Source organism: Neofelis nebulosa, chromosome 1 (assembly GCF_028018385.1).
Source record: "Neofelis nebulosa isolate mNeoNeb1 chromosome 1, mNeoNeb1.pri, whole genome shotgun sequence".
Lineage (NCBI taxonomy): Eukaryota > Metazoa > Chordata > Mammalia > Carnivora > Felidae > Neofelis > Neofelis nebulosa.
In genome coordinates, this window is record NC_080782.1 from 201447121 (window position 1) to 201471117 (window position 23997).

At 33.2% G+C, this 23997-nt stretch overlaps 1 protein-coding gene and 1 long non-coding RNA gene across 12 annotated transcripts in view; one reads left to right on the forward strand and one right to left on the reverse strand.

The window, feature by feature from the left end:
- Nucleotides 1–23997, forward strand: part of PCDH9 (protocadherin 9) — a 925564-nt gene that overhangs the window by 19940 nt on the left and 881627 nt on the right. The gene's annotated exons all lie outside the window — the stretch shown is intronic.
- LOC131484753 (uncharacterized) overlaps nucleotides 21869–23997 on the reverse strand; it is a 128803-nt gene continuing 126674 nt past the window's right edge. The window contains exon 3 of the long non-coding RNA XR_009248432.1: nucleotides 21869–22056. This is a non-coding gene — a long non-coding RNA (uncharacterized LOC131484753). The remainder of the gene's footprint in view (nucleotides 22057–23997) is intronic.

Genomic DNA, 23997 nt, shown 5'->3' on the forward strand with positions numbered 1-23997 from the left:
ACCTGGTAAAATATGATATACCTTAGAAATAAAATGTGTAATGGCACTTAAATATACTGATTAAAATATAAGCAATTTGGGGGAAATAATAAATGTATTGCTATAACCCACCATATAACTAATGTAATCCATTTTCAGTGTGAAAATATGGACAGTTAGGTAAGCTAATTTCAAACCAAGAAACAGGATAGATTAAGCTTAGGATAACAGATACATTTAAACAAAGGTTGGTGTGGAAATCACGTGAGTGTTACTCTGTTGGCAGTAACTAATTTCCACACACAATTAGAAATGTGTCAATCTCATCATTACAGTGATTGTTGACTTGGTGTTTTTACCCAGTTTTAATTTCTTATTATGATTTTTGGAAGTGACTATGCATTGCTTTACCAAAGAAAATGAACCAGTAGGGGTTATTAAAAGTAAATAGATTTTCCAATTTTCAAAACTTTGGTATTTCTTACTAATTTTTGGCAACAGTCCTATCTATCCAAAACCACTTATACTTGGCTGAAGTTTCACTTAGCATCTTAAGAATTAGATTTTCTCATCTGAAAATTAGATCATTGGATTCAGCCTTTTTTTTTTCATTTTTATTAAAAATTGAACTATGTCTTTAATTAATAACTTAGTCATCCTTTTTGGCAGACTTATGCATACTACCCAACATCTGTCTGGCCTATTTCTTTTTATCATTTGATACATGTTCAAACAGTGCAAATCAATGTTGACATTGACTCATGAAAAACAATTACAAAATAAACCCTGTGGTTCAGTCTCTCCTGACAATGAACAATTTGCAATATCCCCATTGTATGATCTGTTGTCACTCTCTTGCCTTAGTGTTGATAACAGAGCACTGCCTTTATCTTCTTTGTCTCTGCCTGATTAATTTTTCCCTTCTGAACTAGAAAATTAACTTTTTCCTCCTAAATAAAAAAATCACAAAACAGAAGGACTCTAAAATCTGAAGCAGATTATTGGTGTTTATAATTTGATTAGAAAATTATCCACTTGAAATAGCACGTAGCTACCCTATTTTTGTCAGTAATATTACTCTGATTGTTTTTTTTTTTCTGTAGTAAAGCATGAAGATGAATTTAGTACTTTAACTTTTGTGAATATTGGAGACACATAGTTTTGGGATAATGTGTAAATATAATTTTTGAAAAGTCAAACTGGTCATTTGGATTGCTGGTGTTTATTATCAGGATGTGTCTTAGAAAAGCTAATTAATGCTTGTTGTTTTCATTGGCAGCCTGTTCATTCAAAGACAAAATAGAGTTAAACTGAAGAAATAATGTAAATAATCAGAACTGTCAATCTGCTGAAGGAAAATCAAGTTTGGGATTAAAAGGACTGAATTGCAAATTAGCTGAAATAGCCCCCAAATATGCCACCTGAATGTCAAACAGCAAGTGCTATTTGCTTACAGGTACATAAATTGGAGCTATGTTTTGCCACAACAGAGCAGCCTACCATATTCTCTCCAGAACAATGCAGAAACAGGGCCTTTCAGGATGGTTCTGAAACCTGGACAGTAGCCCAGGAGTGCTTATTTTTATATCTACTACCTCAGTGATTTCTGAACCATTTGCTTACATTTATCATGACTTACTGCACTGTGCTCTGTCATCTTATGAAAACTTCAGGAAAGAGCAATTCTATCAGGATTTTGGTGGAGGTACTACCAAAAACAAACAAACAAACAAACAATTTTACACCGTAGGTGGATGGGTTTAGGAGTTGACAAAGACGGAGGAAGTACAGTTCTAGGAATGCCACATATTGGCCACAAGACACGTTTGTTTTTATTTTTCGTATTAAGCAACCTTATCCCACTGCTCACATCTTGAATGTGCAGCAAGAGAGATGCCTTTCTTAACCATATGGCTATATGGACCTGATATTTTAAAAATATTCCTTCCATGGATATAAGGTCGTTTGGAAGTTATTTAAAATAAAACCCCCAAACTATTTAATGTTACTAATGCAGGCAGCAACAAATTATAAAGAATCTAAAAGTAATATAAAACAAAACAAAAAACTGCATAGATTAGTGTCAAATGAGTACTCTATGATTTTTGCCTATGAGGCGTCTTAGCTCTTTTGAGCAGTAATTGATGGAATGAGATGTAAACAGTCACTGGCAAGGTGAGAAGCTGGACAGGCTAAGTCTTAAAATCCTGTGAGTTTAGGGACCGTTGTCAGTGTGAGCCATTCTGTGGACAATACAGTGAATCACAGCTATATGATTAATCAGATCAGTCCTCTATTCTAAAGTACAAAGAGAATGATGTGTTGGCATCTGATTTGGAATTGAATGCTTGTATACTAATGAATTTGTGTAGACTGTGTCCTCCAATGTTTTGCCTGGAAAAGAAATTCATTAGGAATTTGGACAAAAGCAACATGAGATAACCATAATAGAGCTGGAGTAACCTGTATCGAGGAAAAGCTAACATTAAGCAGAAGAATAAACTCCTTAATCCTAATAGTATGTTATTGAGGTTGAAACTAATTATTGAGTACTTTAACATGACTAGTTATTGCTTTATTACTAAAAAAATATAAACATGCTTTAAGCATATATTAAAGTAACTGGTCAAAATAAACCACAGTAATTTCAGTGAAATAGCAAACAGTTTCACAGGAGAAATGGGGGGCATTTCGGGCTCTGAAAGAGATCACAATATTCACTTTAGCACCATTATCCCTTTGTTTCTAAAACGTAGTTTACAGTGCTTTGGAACTAGATTTCCAACACCAGACAATGATAATAGCCAACATTTACTTGAGAATTCACTGTGTGCCTGGCATTCTTCTCAACACTTTACCTGTATTAACTACTTAAATAGGAACAGTGACCTTGTGAGTCAGGTACTATTATTAATATCTCTTTTATAGCTGAGACGAAGTTAAATGATTTGCTTAAGGTCACAGTTCCTGTAAGTGAAGAGTAGTCCAGGACTTGAACCCTCCCAGTGTTCTACCAGAGGCTTTGCTCGTAGTTGCTAGGCAATACTGCCTCTTGATTGCACTTTAAGTTAAAAAGATGAAATTGTGGTGCATCACCAAGAGTCAGTTGTGCCAAAAATAAATTCTTTGTATGAAGGCAAAAAAGGATAAAGTCTACTGTGTTTTGTTTTTAATTCCTTTCACATACTCATTTTGCCGTTGAGCACATGGCACGGTGATGCAACTGTACCTGGGGCTTGTGCACTTCTTTCCAGGTTGCAGTGAACCTTCACAGGCAGTAGGTAGGAAGAGTAGGAAGAGCATTTGTATCTTTTAAGCAGTAGGATTCTGAATGCTTTTCACAAACAGTGGATTTTAGCAATGAATTTAAAACATTCTGCTAAGCTCAAAATAGAACAAGAGTTTTTTGATTATCCTCTTTTTAAACTACTCATATCTGATAAGAAGGCATGGAGAAGAGGGGGAGGTCAAACCATAATGATAACAAAAAGATCTTTCTTCTCCCCATAGACTAGAATGATGCCTTCTGACTTAAACAAAAAATTTTATTCCAGCCCCTGTTTCTGCATGGGTCAGAAATATCAACCACCGTCCACCTCTGCACAAAGGAGCCAGCTAACATCAGCACGGGCCTTCTCCCAACCTATTTCTAATGTACTGAGGGAACACATCCTCGAGTCTATTTAGAAACATGCATATAAGTTATTGTTTATTCAATTTTAACCATTTTCTTGCTTAGGTTTTTCAGATTTATCACCCACAACCCCCAAAATTATCCATTAATTTTATATAGTTTGATAAATATACCATCTTTCATTACTGGCTTAATACCTCCTTGCTTACAACTCTAACAATAGATGGTAAACACTTGTCAACCTCTTATTGGACTTTTAAGATCCCTCTGAAGTCTGAGAACTGGGGAGAATGATTTCAGCCCTATAGTCAAATAGAATTTCTTTATCATTGATTCTTATAAAGGATGCATTATGATAAAACTTCTAAGGAAGTTGCAGTTTTGAGGTACATTTGAAGGTTAAAATGAAATACTGAGGTGTTAGGCATACACAGCTTCCCTTATTCCATTTGGCAAAGGAAATCGATTCTGGGTACAACATGCTAAACTTTCTGTCCATTGTGTCCAGTGCATGTGGATCATTGAGTAGCTTTCATGAATGCTATTTTTATTTAGAACATAAATACTGTCACATTCCCAAAGAATACAAAAATTAGCTCTTTGAAAAAGTTTGATATGAGACAAGCAGATTGACTTACCCTTTTAAAACCCTATAGTTTTGAAACTTGCATCACTTACATTATGATTTTGTGGCCTCAGTTATTATTTAAGGTTTAGTATGATTTGGGGGCAGCAGGTTTTTCTTGATGACCCTTACTAATAAGCTTTAATTGGCAGAAAATTTTCAATTACTCTAATTAAAGAGCAGAATTGAACATGTTGACCAAAGATTCCATGTTGCTAATTAGAAAACAAGAAGCTGGTAAGGGCATACTTTTAGATCAACCATTGGTGTAAGAAACTTAAGTTTATCTGTTAATTTGTCAGTGAACTAGAGTGGCAAGATTTCTTTAAATTATTAAGGTGAGATATTGGAAAAACATAATTCTCAGATGTGAACTCAAAGGCATACAGGCAGGTTACTTTGAACTCAATAACATGTAAGGATAGAAATCAATTTGTGGTAGGGCTGTGAGGAATGATTTTTGTATGTCTGTTTAAAGAGTCATTTTTAGAGAAGTAATCTTTTTTTTTTTAAATTACAGTTTTTTGATGTAACTCATGTTCAATGAGACCAAACATAAAAGCAAACACTTTTAGTCATCTCTATTTATCAGGTTTAGGTAGAAGACTGCCAGACTGTTTTGGTTTTACAATAGGTTACAGTCTTATGATAAAGTTCCAAGATGGGGTTTGGAAACTATAATCCTGGCGTGCAGACATGAATATAGTGGTTTAACATAATGTGTTGCTTTAGCTTTCTAGAAGACTTAAAATATGGCTGGAGTTCTTCTGTATTTAGCAACTAAACAGACAAGGCCTTGTGAGAAACTAAATTAATTTTGCATTGACATTCTGGGTGTTGGTGATAATTTGTAGTAACATTATGCCTATTGGTTATGATTGTGAATCAGAAGCTCCATCCAAATGGACATTACAAGAGCCAAATTTAATAGTCTTACTATCGGAAATTTCTGCCTTAAGGAGAGCAGAGGCTCTCCAGCATGTACTTTGTTTTCTGCCTCCATAATTATGTATTAATATACATCAACTCTTGGAAGTTGAGGAAGGACATGAGAGGAATGATGGAACTGGACAACATTATAGTAGTGGAGTAAAAGTTCTGTAGTGGTTTTTCTGTAGGGATGTAGTAGAAAAGGCACATGGACACCAATTCCTAGCCTTTGCACATTCAGAATTTCAAGAAAACGAATAAAAAGAAAAGTGGAAAACAGTTATGTAACTTAAGCTGATGCGTTTTTGCTCATCAAATAATTTTTCCACAAGTATCAAGAATTGATTCAACAAAGAGGCCTGATAGTCTATGTATTGTATGCTTTTGTGCTTTTAATTACAACCACTTTTATCTCTTAAAAATATTCACTGGAAAGGTATGCTTAGCCTGACCGTAATAAGAAAACTAGAGACAATGATTGTGTGCATCTATATAACCATATACATATTGCTGTATGAATTGTCTGAAGTGAAAAGATTTTTCCATACCTTACCAAAAGTTTTAATAAAAATATTTTAACTATAATCTATTGAAGGCTTCCTTCAGCTCTTTTTTCAGCTACAAACTTATCTATGATAGTGGTAGAATTATGGCAATATACTGTTGACCCTTTAACAACATGGGTTTGAACTGGCTCAGATCCACTTACATGTGGATTTTTTTTTTTTACCAGATACAGTACAGTAAACTTCTTTCCTCTTATTTTCTTAACAGTTTCTTTTCTGTAGCCCTTATTGTAATAATATGGTATATAATACATAGACAACATATGTGTTAATCAACTGTTTACATTTTCAGTAGGGCTTCCAGGAAACAGTAGGCTATTAAGATTTGGGGGAGTCAAAAGTTATGCACAGATTTTTGACCGTGTCCCTAACCACCGTGTTGTTCAAGCATTAAATGCCTTCTGCTGAGGCTGTGTGTTTTTTCAAGTTATCTGAGAACTTTTCAGTTGTTTTTATTGCAAATCGATTGTGTGTCTTAATAAAATTACTGTTTTGATTTGGCAAGCTCTTGAATATATTTTTACATAGATTTCTGATGGGAGTGCTAATCTTTAGATTTTTGAGTGTGACTCTTTGGAGAGGATTAATGGAACTGGACAACATTACAGTAGTAGAGTAAAAGTTCTGTAGTGGTTTTTCTTCAGTGATGTGGTAGAAAAAGCAAATGGACACCAATTCCTAATTTGAGATATCTTCTCAGTAGATATCTCTATTGCATGCATTTGATTTTTTTAAGCCACAAAATGTATATGAATGCTGTGCATGGATTGACAGAAGTGAACTATAGCAACATGAAAATAACTTATTTGGTACCACTGATAGATGAGGCAATGGAGTCTAGCAATTCACAGTATTTTTTTTAAAGCTTTTAAAAATTAAGTCTTATAATGATAATTATTAAAGCCAGAAGGATCAGAAATATGCCGAATATAAGATCATTTATAAAAAATAAGTCCCAAATTTGATAATCATATGACATTTGAGGTGATTATGGGTGAGTTTTTGATATACAGGGTGGCATTAAAGTAGAAATATAGTCTATGGACCATAGTAATGGAGTTCCAGATATAGATAAATGAGATGACTGTCTTTAAACTTTCAATAAATTTGTTACCTAATTTAGGGATATTTGGAGCCTATGAGCCCTTATTTATGTTTATTTAACTTCAAAAAATTAAGAAAGAATTAAGGAATTATTTAGTTTCTAACATTCTGAGAGAGTGGCCAAGAGACTGGAAATGTCTTCTCTTAGTGTGAATGTAGTTAAACAAATCATTGCTATGCTACTGTCCAGCTCTTAAAGTGCAAAGTGTTGAGAAGACATAGCAATTTGCTTAATTAACCCCTGTTCTTTTTACAGGGCAAGAAATAAAATTACTCTTTGGCAATCACATGTTACTTGAATTATATTTAATCTTGCATTAACCTGAAAACATACCAGCACACTCACACACACAACCCCTAATGCAAATATGGACAGAAGGAATCCCCCCATCATAAACCAGTATATTTCTTTCTAACATACAAACAATGTTAATAGCTCTGATGGAAAAAAATAAGGTGCCATAGTTAGTAAGGCAGAGCTCATGTTTTAGAGGTTTATGGCCTAAAGTAGATAAATCTGCATTTGTGTGTTTCCTCTACCCGGCTCCCTAATATCAACTGACTTCTTGCAGAAAATGTATATGCTTTTCATTCTGACCAATAAAAGGCAACTTGGTGAGTTACAGAGATTGACTGGGTGCTTGACATGTGGTGCTGCTCCAATAAAACAGTAGGCAATTGGTACTGGGGAGGTTTAGAAGAATTTAACTTGTCTTGCTTGTTTTTAGATATGTTGATATCCTAATATTCTAAAAATATAATAATGCAAGTTTAGTTCACATACAATAGGTTTCCTTATATTGCTTTTGTAGTTCAAATGTAAAAAAAGAAAAAAACTGATAATGTGCTCCTAGTCATTCTATAATTGTGTTCTGATATTACCAGGCAGTTTTTGTAGACATAGTCAGATAAGCACATTGTTCATTATGTAAATGCAAAATGCATCTTTTCAATCATTATTGCCTAAGTAATTTTTAGAGAATGACCATTGAGTTGTCCATCTTCCCACTTCACCACTCTAAGGCAGGTGGATATGTTTGATTCCTTTTCCATTCTTTTATTATTAAAAGAACCTTAGGGAAAATAAAACATTTGTTTTCAATTAAAAAAAAAACCTGGTAATTATATTGTTTTACTTCTGCAAAATAGCCACATTTTTATATACTCCAAATAAATTGTCACGTGTAACTGTATGCTACAAATGATGAAATATGGCTGAAAATAATTTCCCTTATTGTACTACAATGTATGAATAATTATAGATGTAAACACTTAACATGACATTTTCCTATAATACCAATATTCTATAGGTACCATTCACAATACAATATATTCTATTGCTACTTTGTGAAATGAGTTCTTGAGATTCATAGTAAGGCACTACACAAAGCATTATTGTTAAAGAATTATAGGGAAAATTTTCCCAACTGAAAACTGGTAACTGAAGGTATTATTTAAAAGAAATATATTACAGAGTAGATAAGTTCAATGTAGCAATATCTTTCTATTTTGGTTTCAAATTAAGTTTCTATATACACAAAAACAATTTGCCTCAAGTATTAGGTAATATATTTTAGAAGACTTAAAATAACCAAAATAATGTCGCAGTGTGTTACATTAGTAATTTATCAATAAAAATTATTACTATTAATAATTGGTAGAATGTTTTTTTCCTCCCTGTGCTAGTGATTTCAGTTGATGGGGCTTTAGTAACATGTATAGGGATGCATCTTAATATCTATATTTGCTGAACAGTGTTAAAAACACAAAACTGTCCTCATTAAAATGGACTTTTGTACACTATAATTTGAATTAAGTAATGAATATATAACGTATTTTAAAAAGTTGTATATCAAATGTGTAACATTCCATTTTTGGCTATATTTTGTAAAACATTTTTGGTGTAATCAGTATGACTCTCACATATGTCAAATCAAGTATTTTACTATTTATTTAAACAGATATATACCTAATGTATTTGGAAGCTTATTGCACTCATATAATTGTATATATTGTGACTTCAAAAGTCTGTACTTATCCTTGCTTTAAAAAAGTAGTATGTGCATTTCTTTCCAATTTATTTTAATTATATTAAGGAAAACATACTTTACTAAATGTATCTTAAAATTCACAATAAAGTTTCAGAAATTGTTTTGTACAATGTTGAGATTTTGTGTTGAATTTGTTTGTGAACATTTTTTGGAATTGTTCTCTGGTTTTCTAATAAGGGTTCCCTGAACTTAACCTTATTGATCAAACGATGAGTTACAACATTGGTGTGGTGAATAGTTAGCCCCTGTTTAATCGGGAGGCTGTTCTCCTAAGTGGTGAATTGCTAACACCTGTGGAACCTTGGCTAAAAGACACCAAATGTGCCTCCCCCTCAAATTTCTAGTAACTCATTACGTCCAGTTTGCAGCATTGGGATGTCAAAGAGTTTGGACTTTAACTGAGTGCTCTAGAATGAGGAGAAGCAGTTACATGGAGGTAATGTGGAGAAAATATATGCAGATCTGTTAATCAAACTTGTTAATGCTCTAGTGACAGAAGTTAAGTGGAGATTTGAGAGTGAAAGTTTGGCGAGTTACCTTTGACATCCCACTAAAAAGATAAGGCTAGACTCCCAAACACAGTAAATGTAAATGTCCATATTTGGTTTGGGTTAGTTCACCGAGGTATAGACTCACTTATTTTGCTAAGAAAATTCAGGTTTCTTATGTGAGTTCGCCACGGTAGTTCAAATCACACTTGAAGCCTGCTGGGGCACAACCAGTTGGCCATTTCCACATGAAACACATGTACCCCTACACGCTGGATGGGGATAAGTGTGTGTTTCATGTTTAGATTTCCTACAATAAGAAGCGGGGAGTTGAGTTAAATTTTCATAACCACTTTCCCAGCTGCATATTGATTATTTTATCCATATACTTGTTAAAGAGAAACAAAAAAACCATGGATGTCCTTTAAAAGTTCCCGGCATTTTTCATGTGAAAGGATTCCATTTGAAATAGCAGAGATGAAAACTTACTAATCATAAATATGGAATGCATATTATAAGATTGCTGTTGCCCTTGAATTTATATGTTAGCCCAGAGAGATTTAGCCCATCTGCCCTATTTGCTGATTTTGTTTTTGCAGATTTTTCCCCTTAAAAAGAGTAAATTGGTCAAATCCAATCATCAAATGTTGTTGAATGAAAATATTTTCACCTGCGCTGACATTCTGGTGCTACACATAAAACAGAACACTTTTTTACCTTCCATTCATATGATGAAAAATATTTTGAATACTGACGTAGTTAGATGTGAGGACAAATAGGAGCTGGGCAAGTGGCTTGTTGGTATCTTAAATATTAAACAGCCAGGGATAACAGGGTGCTTTTTCTATTGGGGAAGTGGAGCGATCCCAAATATACATTTTCCCCTTTGGATTAGTTCTGTTTTTTGCTTTTGTTTTTTGTTTTTGTTTTTGTTTTTTATGTTTTTGTTTTTGTTTTTTGAGAGACAGAAAGAGAGAGAGCATGTGCATGAGAGCAGATAAGGAACAGATAGAGGGAGAGAGAGAGAATCCCAAACAGGCTCTCCACTGTCAGCACAGAGCCCTATGCAGCTCAAACTCATGAACCGTGAGATCATGACCTGGGCTGAAACATATTAAAACACAAGAATATAGCACATTATCCAAACCACATTCACCACTTAATTGCACCTGAAACATGCATTCTGATATTAACCTGGAGGGTTAAATAAAAATATTAGTCATATTTTATAAGATGCAAGTGATTTTTAAACAAGAATCAGTAGTGGAAAAGAATGAGTATTATGCCTAACACCAATATGTTCTGATAGACAACGCCAGCTAATGTAGTCTATATTTTTAAGTATTTGATGACTAGAAACAAAGTGCTTAATCTTAGAGATGTATATGGGTATATGTTCATATATTTTTATATAGATAATTTGTATATATATAAGAATATATATATATTTAGGTAGATTGAGAATGATTGGGACATTAATTCTTTTATATTGTAAAACCTAATTATTGTTATTTATTAAATGTAATGAGCTACATATCTACTATACAAATTTTAATACATATTTTAATGCCAGCAATTGCTTTTGATATTCTTTGAAATAACATATCAGCTTTCAGTTTTACATTTTTGAATAGAACCTTTGAAATTATTAATATTTTTATTAGCCTAAGCATCATAGGCTGAGGTCATTATTTTTATATAGTTGCTTTTGATATTTAAATATATTTCCTTTAGTAAAGCTTTAGTAAAGCACCTACTGAATCTTTGAAAGTGTACAAGTGTACCGTTTACTCGTATGAATATATTAAAAAATTCAGAATTCTCCAGTGTAAATGAATTGTTCTTTTAACTTTCTTTTTTTGGTTACTTTAAAATATATGTCAGGGGGCGCCTGGGTGGCGCAGTCGGTTAAGCGTCCGACTTCAGCCAGGTCACGATCTCGCGGTCCGTGAGTTCGAGCCCCGCGTCGGGCTCTGGGCTGATGGCTCGGAGCCTGGAGCCTGTTTCCGATTCTGTGTCTCCCTCTCTCTCTGCCCCTCCCCCGTTCATGCTCTGTCTCTCTCTGTCCCAAAAATAAATTAAAAACGTTGAAAAAAAAATTAAAATATATGTCAGAAGAAAAAGGGTGATTCTATAGTTTATTGACTAAATATCTACTGATCGCCTTTATTATGGCGTGTATTTTTGCCAAGCGTCTTCTTTACGCATAATTTGATGTGTTTTGCATGCTGTACTTACAGCCTTCATTTCTAAGGTGACTAGGTTTTTTTTTTGGGGGGGTGGGTGGGTGAAGGGGATAAAGCAGAGTTTTGTATGCCAAGTGGGATTTAATAATATGCTGCAAATTCAAAAGAATTCTGGCAGAATTCCTGGTTTATAGTAGGAACTCAAATACTTTATGGCAAAATGAATTATGGAAGACACCTGATGACAGAGTTGTTTTTTTTATTAATGCATATTAGCAATTATAATTTACATATATTTTTTCAAATAAAATTTCAGTTAATCTTGTTAGATAGCAAGATGTATGCTAAGGTGACTTTTATTTCATTACTTTTTCCTCACTATACTTGGAAGATAGAAAAAGGTATGTTTCCTATACAATGGGGAAAATAACTATTTTTTGTTTTGTTATACACAGTGCATACTTGATATTTAAAATAAATATATATTTTTTACAGTCCAGAAAAGTCATCATCCACCTATTTGCCAGTTTGAGTATAAGTCTATATTTAATAAAATGGTATTCTACTTTTAAAGTATTGAAAGCAAATCCTGGTAAACTTTGGTTTTGATAAGCATGTGTTATTTTCTTAGCATCGTTACTTCATGTCTTACATATAAGAGTAAGAATGCTGAAATTAATCCATTTATGAATAGTAACTATTAATTGGCACAGTTAAGGGACTATTCCTAAATATATGGATTAAATGCATGCATGTTATTTTGTGCCTTTTAGCAATTACTTATTTTAGTCATTTCGGAAATGTACAATAGCCTCAAGCATATAAATGGTTATTAATATAACAAATATATTTGTTACTTTAAGTATTTCATTTTATAACCAGTAGTGCTTAAATGTTTTGTGTTCTGACTCCTTTGATTATCATTTAAAAGCTGTAGGCTCACTCTCCAGAAAAAATCATATACCCACATATATATTTTTTTAATTGCAAATCATTCAAAGTTTCCACAGATCCTGTGAAGCCCATCTATGAAATCTGCCAGGGACCTATGGCCCTGGGTAATAAACCAAATACATATAAATTATTGGGCTCTCTATGCAACTCCTACTAAATATTCTTTGAAAATAGTTAAAGTATTTCAAATAAAAGAAATTTAATATTCTTAGCACAGTTTTAGAAGATGAACTTTTTGGGGAATAATTTCTCTTATGATAATGGAGAGAACCTAGAAATATTTGTCCTTCCTTATCTTGTACATACAATAGGAAAAATAAGATAGCACGTTAAAAACATAAATTTTGCCATAGGAATGAATACTTTGATCACATTAATAAAATGTTCTTCATCACATATATAATTGATGCTGTGAGCAGACATGCAAATAAGCAGCTAGACAGCCAGCCGAATGAAATACGCAGCTTTAAATTTAAACTCTCTTTGATGTATGCAGTCCTCACTATTTGTTAAATTTGATTTCTTTTTTATATTTTGTCCATTATCCTTTTGCTGCTATAAGGTGCACAGACAGTCCCCATGGAGTGACATAACACAGGTGTAATTTCCTGTTCACCCTCACATTTCCAACCTAGATTTTGCCTGACATTTTCTTTCTTCTTACAAAGAAAATAATAACAACAATGTTTTTCTTTATTGCCCGTAGCCACATAAATTTATAAAGTAATTTCACATCAAATAGTGTGTTTGGACCCCACAAAAAGTGTGCGAATTTGGTTTCTATCCTCGTTTCTGAGAAAATTAAAGCTCAGTGTCTGAACCTTTTTCAAGGCCACACAGCTCCTGTGTGACTCAGCTAGGATTTTTTTTTTTTTTAATCTTTCAACACTCATTCCAGGAGTCAGGATTGATTTGAAAAAGAGACAAAAGTATGTTAATGACAATGATATGAAACATTGTATAAGCATACGTCAAAAATGTATTTGCCAAGAATGCATCTTTGAAAATATGTTCAAAAATTTAAGGTGTTTATTATAATATTTTAATAGTATTTGTCATATATATATGCAGAGAGACTTTTCACTGTACATTTTCACTATCTATAGTTTTCTCTAATTCCTAATCAGAGACATTTCAAAGTAGGTGAAATAGTAAGGGTGTCTGTCTTTCTGTCTGTGTGTCTATTTCTCTGTCCCTTGTCCTTCCTCCCTCCCTCCCTCCCTTTCTTCCTTCTTTTCAAGTGTGTAAGTCTTCTGCCAGAATTGAAAGATAAATGCAATTTCTCTCATCTTTCAGGGGTAAGATGTCCTGAATGAGAATTCTAACCAACACAAACTTACTTCCACATCCTGAGTATGATTCTTTACCAGTCCGTTTCTTGAGGATGGATTTCTGTCTTTATTCCCCTCCAGTTACGATTCCTCTTCAGCTTGGGTGAACTGATATTCTTACCAGAACTGCTATATGTAGTAATTATTATGCATTAAATACATTCCACACATTCTTTAATTCATGGATTTTTGTAACCCACAAAACAGCCCTATGAAGTAAATGTTACTCTTATCCTCATTTCACTGATGAGGAAACTTAAGCATCAAAGACACTAAGTAATGTATCCAAAAAGTTTGTTTCAACTTCATAACAAACTATTACAAGATTAAGTAGTAAATCACTTCAACTTTTCCTTTAAAAGTTAGCAATCCCTTTATTTTTTATGACTTTATTGAAGCACATTTTACATATCATATTGTTCACCATTTATAGTGAACAATTGCACAACTTTCAGTGAATTTAGCAAGTTGTGCACACTATAACTCACTTTTAGAACATCTTTATCAGTTCAATGAGATCCCTGTGTCTATTTACTGTTGATCTCTTCCCCCCAACCTTCAGCCCCCAAACCTTGGCCCTAGGCAATCACTAATTTACTACCTATCTTTATAGATTTAGTACTGTGAAAATATAATAACATCTTCCTACATTCCCATGACCATGAATCATCCCCCACCCCCACAGCTTATCTAATTGGCCTCAATCCTTGTTATTAATTTACTGGGTGGGGCTGTACTTACTGCATTTTTATAAGCATTTTTTTGGCAGCGATTTGGATGTGGCTCTGATGACCTCCTGTTAGGAGATTCACACACAGAATTCACCTTCATTTAAACTGGCAACTCTTCCTTGACCTGTATCACACCATTGTAATTACTACTGGCTCTTGGTAGATATTCCCTCCTTTATATCAATCGTGTCTCTTCATTATGTTTGGGAGACATGTTAGTTCTTTACTCTATTTCTACGTGTATTCTAACGGCAGAGTGGTTCCAACAGTGCGCTTTTGTCAGAAAAGTTACAGAACCATAAAAAACTATCAGTTCTCCCTCAGGAAGTTACATGAGCAGAAACAAACTACCAACAATTTCCTTGCAATTATTTACAGAGGTCATTAGAACAAAAAACTTCAAGTTTAAAGGATAATCAATCTAATAAAATAATAAATAGGAATATTAATATATTGGAGAAACAATGATAATATACATTACAAAACAGCAAACTATCCAATTATATCTGTTTTTATCTTAAGATATCATTCCTGGGTTTTGGTAGTAAATTTAATTCCTCAATTGTAATTTTTGAGCCAATATTTCAATGATTTTATTCTCTGGGCAAATAGTAAGCAGGTGGTAATATGAGGAGATGACCAGACACAGTCCGTAACAGGCCAATAGTTCACTGAAGATGCATCATCCCTATGAAGAATGAAGTACATAAAAATAATGGAGAGGAAAGTGAAGTTACAAAGCTTATTTTCATCTTCCGTGGTCAATATTGAATTTTTTGTCTTTGTCCCCTCTTTTCATTTGGAGCCAGCCAGTTTGCAAGTGTCTCAATGTTTGTGAAACAGAGAAATATTAAATGTATCAACATTTGTATCATGCTTATATGAGTGCAATAATCAATAAATTAATATGATTTGAAAGGGCTTATAATAGTACATGGGACATGGTGAACATCATAAAGTGATAAATAATATTGCTAAACAAAACAAAGTTTTCCTCTCAGTTTAACAACTTTTTTTTGGTTTTAACAGTATTCTGTCCAGTTTTTTAAAAAAGATTCATCTTGTATGAAAGAAAAAAATCAAAATAATCTAAATGTATAAAATTTGGAAGTCACATTGTTTTTTATTCCTGTATGTGTATGTGTAGCTTAAATATCACTGACACTGTTAATGATAGCCCTGTTTGTAGAATCAGATCTGATGTAACAGAAATATTTAAAACTAACTTCACTTCTATAGAAATATGGACAGAACTAGTAAAAAGATGTTGCCATGGGGATTATAAGAGACTTTCAAATTTGAAAAATTAAAAGAGCCTTTTTTTTGAAACTCCTATAAACATAACTGTAGGCTTTTTTTTCATCATTACTTATAATTAGAGTTTTTCTTTTCTCACTTATAAGGAAGTGAACTAAGAATATATATCCAAGGTGACCTACAGTAATACAGATTTGCATGAGAGGGTCCTTATTTTTACGACTGATTTCTTTTGAAAACACTCATGTTTTGGACTTTAACAGATAAGTAATATAGTTGGGATTCAGATTCTCTTCTTAAGTCCATTCAACATCGGATCAGATTTGAGATATTGTGCTTTTATGCATTTACTTATATCAGATGTAATGAAACTTAAATAGAGAAAAAATAGATAAATGACTACACAAAAGGAATTGTGTGAATGGAAGGGATAAAGTTATCAGGGAAGTGTGACAGAGGCTTTCTTTTTTCTTCTTTTTCTGTGTGTGTGTGTGTGTGTGTGTGTGTGTGTGTGTTCAACATCCTGTGGCACACAGCATGATTCCTTATATATAACTGACCAAGAACTAAAGCTTCAAGGAAAAGGAAGATCTGATGACAGTAACCATTCTGGTGTGGGATTAGTTTATCAGATATCTTTATTTCACCAGGCTGAAGAATGTATCCTAGACATAGCTTGAATCTGGCATGACACTGGATGTATGTTTGATTATAACTAAATGAGAATTTCATTGGGTGTATGTGGGCACAGTAGTAATTTATTGTGCTGTAATTAGGTTTCACGTGTAAATTTTCAGTTTATCTCCCCTAGTTTTTACAAAATTAAATTGAGTGTAAATGGACTGAGAAAGGAGCAATAGGAGGAAGAAACCCATAACAGAATTGGGGAGAAAAAAAAAGAATTGGGTAGAAAAGATGGTTCCTACTAAACAGTTTTCCCTTCTGGCTACTTGATGAAAGATACTAGAATTTTGCATACACACTTCTTATAACACATGGAAGTCATATATGCTTCTGGCAATAAATAGTTCAATGACCAAAGTGTTTAAATTGAATGGTTGCAAATGTTGCAGCTTTGTACACAAAAGTAAGGAAAGGACTATCCCTCACATAGGATATCTATATTATTTTAAATGACATCTCCCAGGTGATCTGCTTTACTCACAATTAATTCTACTTTTCTGAGTTTAGCCACCAATGCTTATTCAGCTGTCCTTCCATTTTGTGAGAAAGTCCAGGACCCCTCTGATACATTTCTAACTCCACCCCTCCAGCTTTGAATTTATTGTCATTAAGTCACACTGGATATGTGTGGAACCCAAGGATCCTAAAATCATTTTATAAAAGCACTTATAAATCTATGGATTTTATATAATAAGATTAGACAATATATATGCAGCCAAAAGTTCTGCAACCAACAGGTTCTGTAATTATGAATGGGATGGTCAGGAAAACTTTACAGAAGAGATTGAAACTTAAGAAAGTGTCTCAAAGTTTAGGTTGGCAATCACATATTTGTTTGGTTTTTAGTCTTTTCATATCACTTTAATATTTATTCTCTCCATTACGCGCAACAAATGGGTTTGGAAAGTCAGATATTTTTTCCCCACATCTTACCATTGGTAAAATTAAGATTGAATGATGGACTGCATAGTGGAAGAAAAATATATATTATATTCTTAATAGATAATAAGAACTATATTAATTTCTTTTAAGTCTTCCAACAGTACTTCTAATTATAATTTGGTTTGCCCCAATTTTTACAAGTTAGAAATCAAAGAAGTGACTTTGGGTCACATGGAAACAGATAGTTCAATTCTAGTAAGAAGGCTTTGTTTCTGATTTGATTCAATTTTATTTCTTTCATAAAGTTTCTTGAAGGACAATTAGTAGAAAAAAAAATAAAAAGGAGATTGCTCTGGGAGATGCCTGAGGTAGGGCCAGTAGAGGAGAGATAATAGCGTGCAGAAGTATATTAACAGTCTAGGTGGGGGTGCTGCTGGTTTGACCAGGCAGAGCCTTGTGTAGACAAGTGGTTAGAGGTGTGCCTGAAGTAGCATCTGGGGTTAAATTACAGGGAGCAACAATAATTCGCCAGGTGTTTCCATTGTTTCCAGTGTTTTCAACCTGAAGGGTGGGGAAATGTTCCTAACATGTAAATTATATGTTGTTTTCTTTTACATTATCGGAAACCGTTCTGGCCAGCAGAACAATCCGATCGTGAGCAGGAGAGGACGTGAACAAAGTGGTAGATTGTGGAGATGAACTCTTCAAAGTCATTCAAATACTTATCAAGTATTTATTGAGAACCTGTTATGTGCTAGAATCTGAGACAATAAAATAAGCAAGACATTCTCCCTGTTGTCAAGGAATTTCCATTTTTCAAGGCACATATATTTTCCGAGGAATTTACATTCTAGTCAGAGAAATAATAGTGGTTATATAATGGATGTACTAGGTATATTTAGGTATATATTTGTTTTGCTTCTGGAATTAGGACTTAGCAATAAAGATTAAAACCTCGAAGAGTGAATTATTTTCCAATAAAAGGAGTATTTTCATAACATCCACCAAGTATTAGCGGTTATTAAAACATCAAAAATATATTTCATTGCTTTGAGAGACTCAGTCTTAAGAGATCATACATGAGTAGAATAGAGGTCAAGGCCTTGAGAACTTCTTGTACAATCATTTCGCAGTATTTTTCAGTAGGATAGAAAATAGAAATTTCCAGTGTGACATTGTTACCCCCATTTTCTACTTATCTATAAGAAGGTCAAATGAAAAATTAGCTTTCATTTGACATTTTTATTTTTATTTATTTTACTTGTTTCATTTAACATTTTATTTTTTTTTTCAATGTTTTTTATTTATTTATTTTTTATTTATTTTTGGGACAGAGAGAGACAGAGCATGAACGGGGGAGGGGCAGAGAGAGAGGGAGACACAGAATCGGAAACAGGCTCCAGGCTCCGAGCCATCAGCCCAGAGCCCGACGCGGGGCTCGAACTCACGGACCGCGAGATCGTGACCTGGCTGAAGTCGGACGCTTAACCGACTGCGCCACCCAGGCGCCCCTCATTTAACATTTTAAAATATTACCAAGAAGAATCAAGAACTTAAGGGACATGGAACACTAAAAAAGCAATGTGTATTCTAAGAGAAAAATTAAGTTTTCTGCTATGTTTAAAATATATCATTCAAAATTACAGAAATTTTCAAATTATAAATAGTAAGACTAATTATATTTAAAAATTTTTGTTGAGGGGTGCCTGGGTGGCTCAGTCAGTTAAGCATCCGACTTCAGCTCAGGTCATGTTCTCTTGGTCTGTGTGTTCAAGCTCCACATTGGGCTCTGTGCTAACAGCTCGGAGCCTGGAGCCTGCTTCAGGTTCTGTGTCTCCCTCTCTGCCCCTACCCCACTGATGCTCTGTCTCTCTCTCTCTCTCAAGAATAAATAAACATTAAAAAAAATTTTAAATTGTTGACAAATCTATATTATTTAATGCATTTGAGCACTTCTCCTATCTATAATTGCTAATTTTGCATGGACAGCTTTTTACTTGATTCTGACCACCCAGTGTGCTGGATTCAGCATTTTCAAAGTAGAAATCCAAAGTTCCATCATGGAAACTACATTATTCAATTTGCTAGTTCATCTTTCTCCAAAGGATACATTAATTACTCAGTTTCCTCTAGATACTGAATTAATTATGGACACAACAAAATAAAACATTTCTTCCTAATTTAAGGTATTAAAGTCTTACTGACCTTAACATGAAGAAATCTGGGAGTTTCAAACTTGGGAAAAGTAAAAATTAGTTCTACCATTCATCATTAACTCATTAACTTAACAAACATTGATATTTTGTTCACAAGTAGTGTCTTACTTTCTGCTTATCTAATGTTTGCTGTATTAAAAATACCAGGCTTAGCACCATCATGCAGTAAAGCAGAGGACTGGATGTCAAAGGGCCTGGTGAGAGGAATTATGTAATATCTGTATACCTCAAGGTCTTTATCTACTGTACAATCAGAAATTTTGAGTAGAATTTCCAAGATTCTTTGGAAATTAAGATTCAGTGAGGACCTCTCCAAAACATTTTGAAGAGTGTAGGCCTTACAAAGCAATACTGACAAATAAGCTTTTAATTGATAAAGGTAAATATCAAAAATGGCATAAATGTTTGACATGCCTTTGTGGCAGTATTTAAAGTTGTATTAGTTGTGATCATTTTATTTTAGGAGTATTTGTTTCAGTGGATTAGTTTATATCCACTAATTGCATTTATAGAGATAAGTTAAAATATCATGCTTTTCTTTTGAAGCTAAGTTACTTTTTCCTTGAAGTATTAGCTTAGTAACCTCTAAGATAAGTTCCTTATCTCCACCTGGAACATTTCCCCCCCCAAGATTCTCATGTGGCTTTCTCTCTCACTTGATTCACATCTCTGTTCAATACTCCTCCAGTGCTGTTATTATTATCTTTGGTAATATTGCACATTTATTTTTTATCTGTATGTATTTTTGTGACTAATGAGAAATAAGCTTTATGAGCCTTTTTCATAGCAAAGCTGTATCCCTATTGCTTAGATTTGCTTTGCTAGTCAGTCAAGTAGACCCTAGCTATAGGTGACAATTTAGTTAAAAGTGATAACATAAGAAAAGTATTTCCTTAGTCACAGTAGTCACATATCTGCTCTCAATAGTCAGATGTGGCTAGTGGCTACTATATTGGACAGTGCAGACATATTTCCATCATCCCACGAAGTATTGTGGTCAGCACTACAGTGATTGACATACAAAAGATGTCATTGACATACAAAATAAATGAGTGGTCAAAATGCAAATCCGAAAATCTAATGTTTGGAGTTAAAACCTATCATTTTCCGCTTTCTTTAGATGGAATTATTCCCAGGCCATGAAAGATATTATAAAAATGAAAAGGTGAATCCTGTCTCCCAGACCCTTGTTTACCTGAAGAGTCAAAGATTTCCAAGGCAAATCACTAGTTTTTTCTTCTTTTGAAGTATAATTCCAAGTATTTCATTTAAAGAGAAGATATATTTCTTTATAGATAAATAACTTACTGAGATTAGCAGAAAATTAATTTGTTAGGAAAATAGAATTAGTATTACCGGACATGATCACATGAGGAATTATACCTCCCTTGTGAATTATAACAGCATTATCCCCAAATAAGTAAAAAATAAAAATCCCCAAACCTTTATCTTTAAAAACTACACTTGTTTCACATTAGTAGGTTTAATAAAAATTTAGACAACATTAAGATAGGAATGGGAGGGTGAGTATTTATGACAGCAAGTAATCTCTTTTATAATAATACTAGTATAGGGTTGCTATGTAACAAAGTAATGACTAAAGCCACTAAATTATTATCAACAAAACTGTTATCACTAAAATAGTAATCTCACATAGATGCATAGAAATTGGGGGGGGGTAAGAATAATGCAGATTTTTTCCATTTCTGTTTAAAATTCAACTTTATTAGTAAATTATAACATATAAACTGGTTTGTTTTAATACTGAAAATTTCTTATAAAATATTTATGGTTAGATTTTACTCTTGAAATGGACTTGCTCATCTGAAGAACATGGGCTTTGAAACTGCTGTATTGTGGATACAGCTGCATTTTCTCTTAGTCTGTATCAGTAAAATAAAAATAGATGTGATTTCTAAATTTTATTACCATTTATAGGCATAGACATGTGACAACATTTATGATTATACCTATTTATATATGAGATCATATAAAATCTATAATGTAGCTTCAGAATATGTTTTGATCAGTTGTCCATTATATAAACAGAATTTATAGATATACCACTTAAAGGTGTTATAAAGTCTTCTGCTGGAAATAGAAATTATATCTAAGAAAACCCATTATCTAATCTTCACAGGTTATAGCAGACCATACTGTGTAAATCAAATCCATCTGTGGACACTTTGGTGCACATTTCTATACGCTGCCTTTCCTCTATCCCCAGAGATTCAACAAGACTCAGGGAAAGACAGTTATGATTGTTTTCAGTTACTGAAGAAAGCGGCTTTTATATTTAAGGGGAGGATCATAGAGGCATCGTGCAACATGGAGAGCTCCCTTGGCTCCAGGTTGTAAGTCGTTGGGGTGTGTTTGTTCTTTTGTTTGTCTTTCAGGGCTGCATGGAACAGCATGACCATCATGTTCAGCTTTGATGCCTGTGGGAGAGATAGGTTAGATATAAAACACAGTACAGAGGAAGACAGATGCTTGCTGCATTTGTATTGAAAAGTTTAGAGGAAAACGTTAAAAGCATTTGGGTTCACCTAAGTTGAAACAAACAAACAAACAAACAAACGAACAAACGAAAATACTTATAAATTGCTGGTCAAATTATCAGTGGTTCCTCTCTTTTAATTATAGCATAGGCCATAAAAAATGGCCTTAGTATTTCAGTTTTTGCTTTGCAATACCATTTTATGTGCAGGCTTATCAGCCCAAGAATTTACTGTGTCTGAATTTGATGTTTTTATTCATTTTGGGGTTATACTGAACCCATATGGTAAGAAATAAACATTACTATATCTAACTATTGTTATGCATTAATTCAAGTTATTCTCCATTTGATCTTTGATCAGATCTTTCACTTTCCCTTTCCTCTCTTCTTCCTAATCTCTTCTCTTTGTGGTAAATCATTACAACTTAACTAATTCTATTTAAGGTCTTGCTACTAAAAATGCAGTCCACCCATGAACCAGAAACATCTGCATTACCTTAGAGCTTGTTTGAAATGCAGAATCCCCATTCCTACTGAACCAGAATCTGCATTTCAGCACGATTTCCAAGTGATCTGAATGAATATTAAAGTTTGCAAAGTATTATTTTAGTGTATACATTATATTACAGTGGATATTTCCCAATCCTGTGTAAATTTTTGATGCCTGAAATGAAATTATACTTATTATATAAAACCATCAAGACATGAATTTTTAACTTCACTGTTCCTCGACATACTCAAAGGTTCAGTCCACATAAATTATTTTAACATTATACTTATCCATCAGGATCCATATTGTTGAGTATATGCTCTTAGGATTCAAGTGTGTGAAGTATAATTCATTCCAACAACAGATCATTTCATGTTTATTGGTACCTTATGTGTTTATACACCAGAACAAGTTTTAGCTTTTGAAAATTCTTAAGTGCTTATTAAAAATATTTCCAACTAGTTGAAGAGTATCAGTGGTAGAGTGTCCCCATGATACTAAGGAGTTTTTTTCAGAAGGTTTGAGATCTATGGTCTCAGTGTCAGGTCTTTGAAAGCCTTAATAGTAGATTAAATATGTGAGCAAATTAAATATTTCAAGTGACTGATTTTGCTTTATTAACTGCAGCTTGTTAAGCTCATATGTAAAGATTTCTATGATGAAGTACAGTGTTTTAATGTATACTTATTTCATATATTGCAATTACTTGTACACATGTTACATATTTATATATTAGTATATTTCACACAGACAACTATAATCCTGATTCATCATCACATCTGTCCCCTCACGCCAAACATGTGAACTTTTAACCTGTATTTATCCTCTTCTCTTGGTTCTAATTTTAGCCATCTTATGTAATTTAATTATTACTTTGTTCTGCCATTTTATCTAATTTTTTTTTTTAGTTTGGTCATCTATACATTCAACTACTTTTCATTTCTGCAAACAATTTGGAAAAGAATACCATTTTAAATTGTTTATCAAAGGCCTTATCATTAATTATAAAGTATAATGCATTTAATAAACATTTCCTTTTAATTTAACCAGTTTACTTCTTCCTGGGCCATATATCTTCAACTAGAAATCAGAGATACATTGGATTCTCAGAATACAATATACAATTGCACAGACATTTTCAGAATGTCATGAAATTCTTAAAAATCTATTATATATATTACATAAAGTAATACACAGTTCTATATTTTAAGAAGCTTAATTATAAGTAGCTACTAATTATAACACTAGCTAAATATTAATGTATTTTATTTAATTCTGTGCAAAGTAGACAATTTAATTTTTAAGTTATTTTATGTTACTCATATAGGGTTGGAGATAGATTTTCACTGTTCACCACTAAATAAATAGAATACCCAAAATTAGGCAATGAGA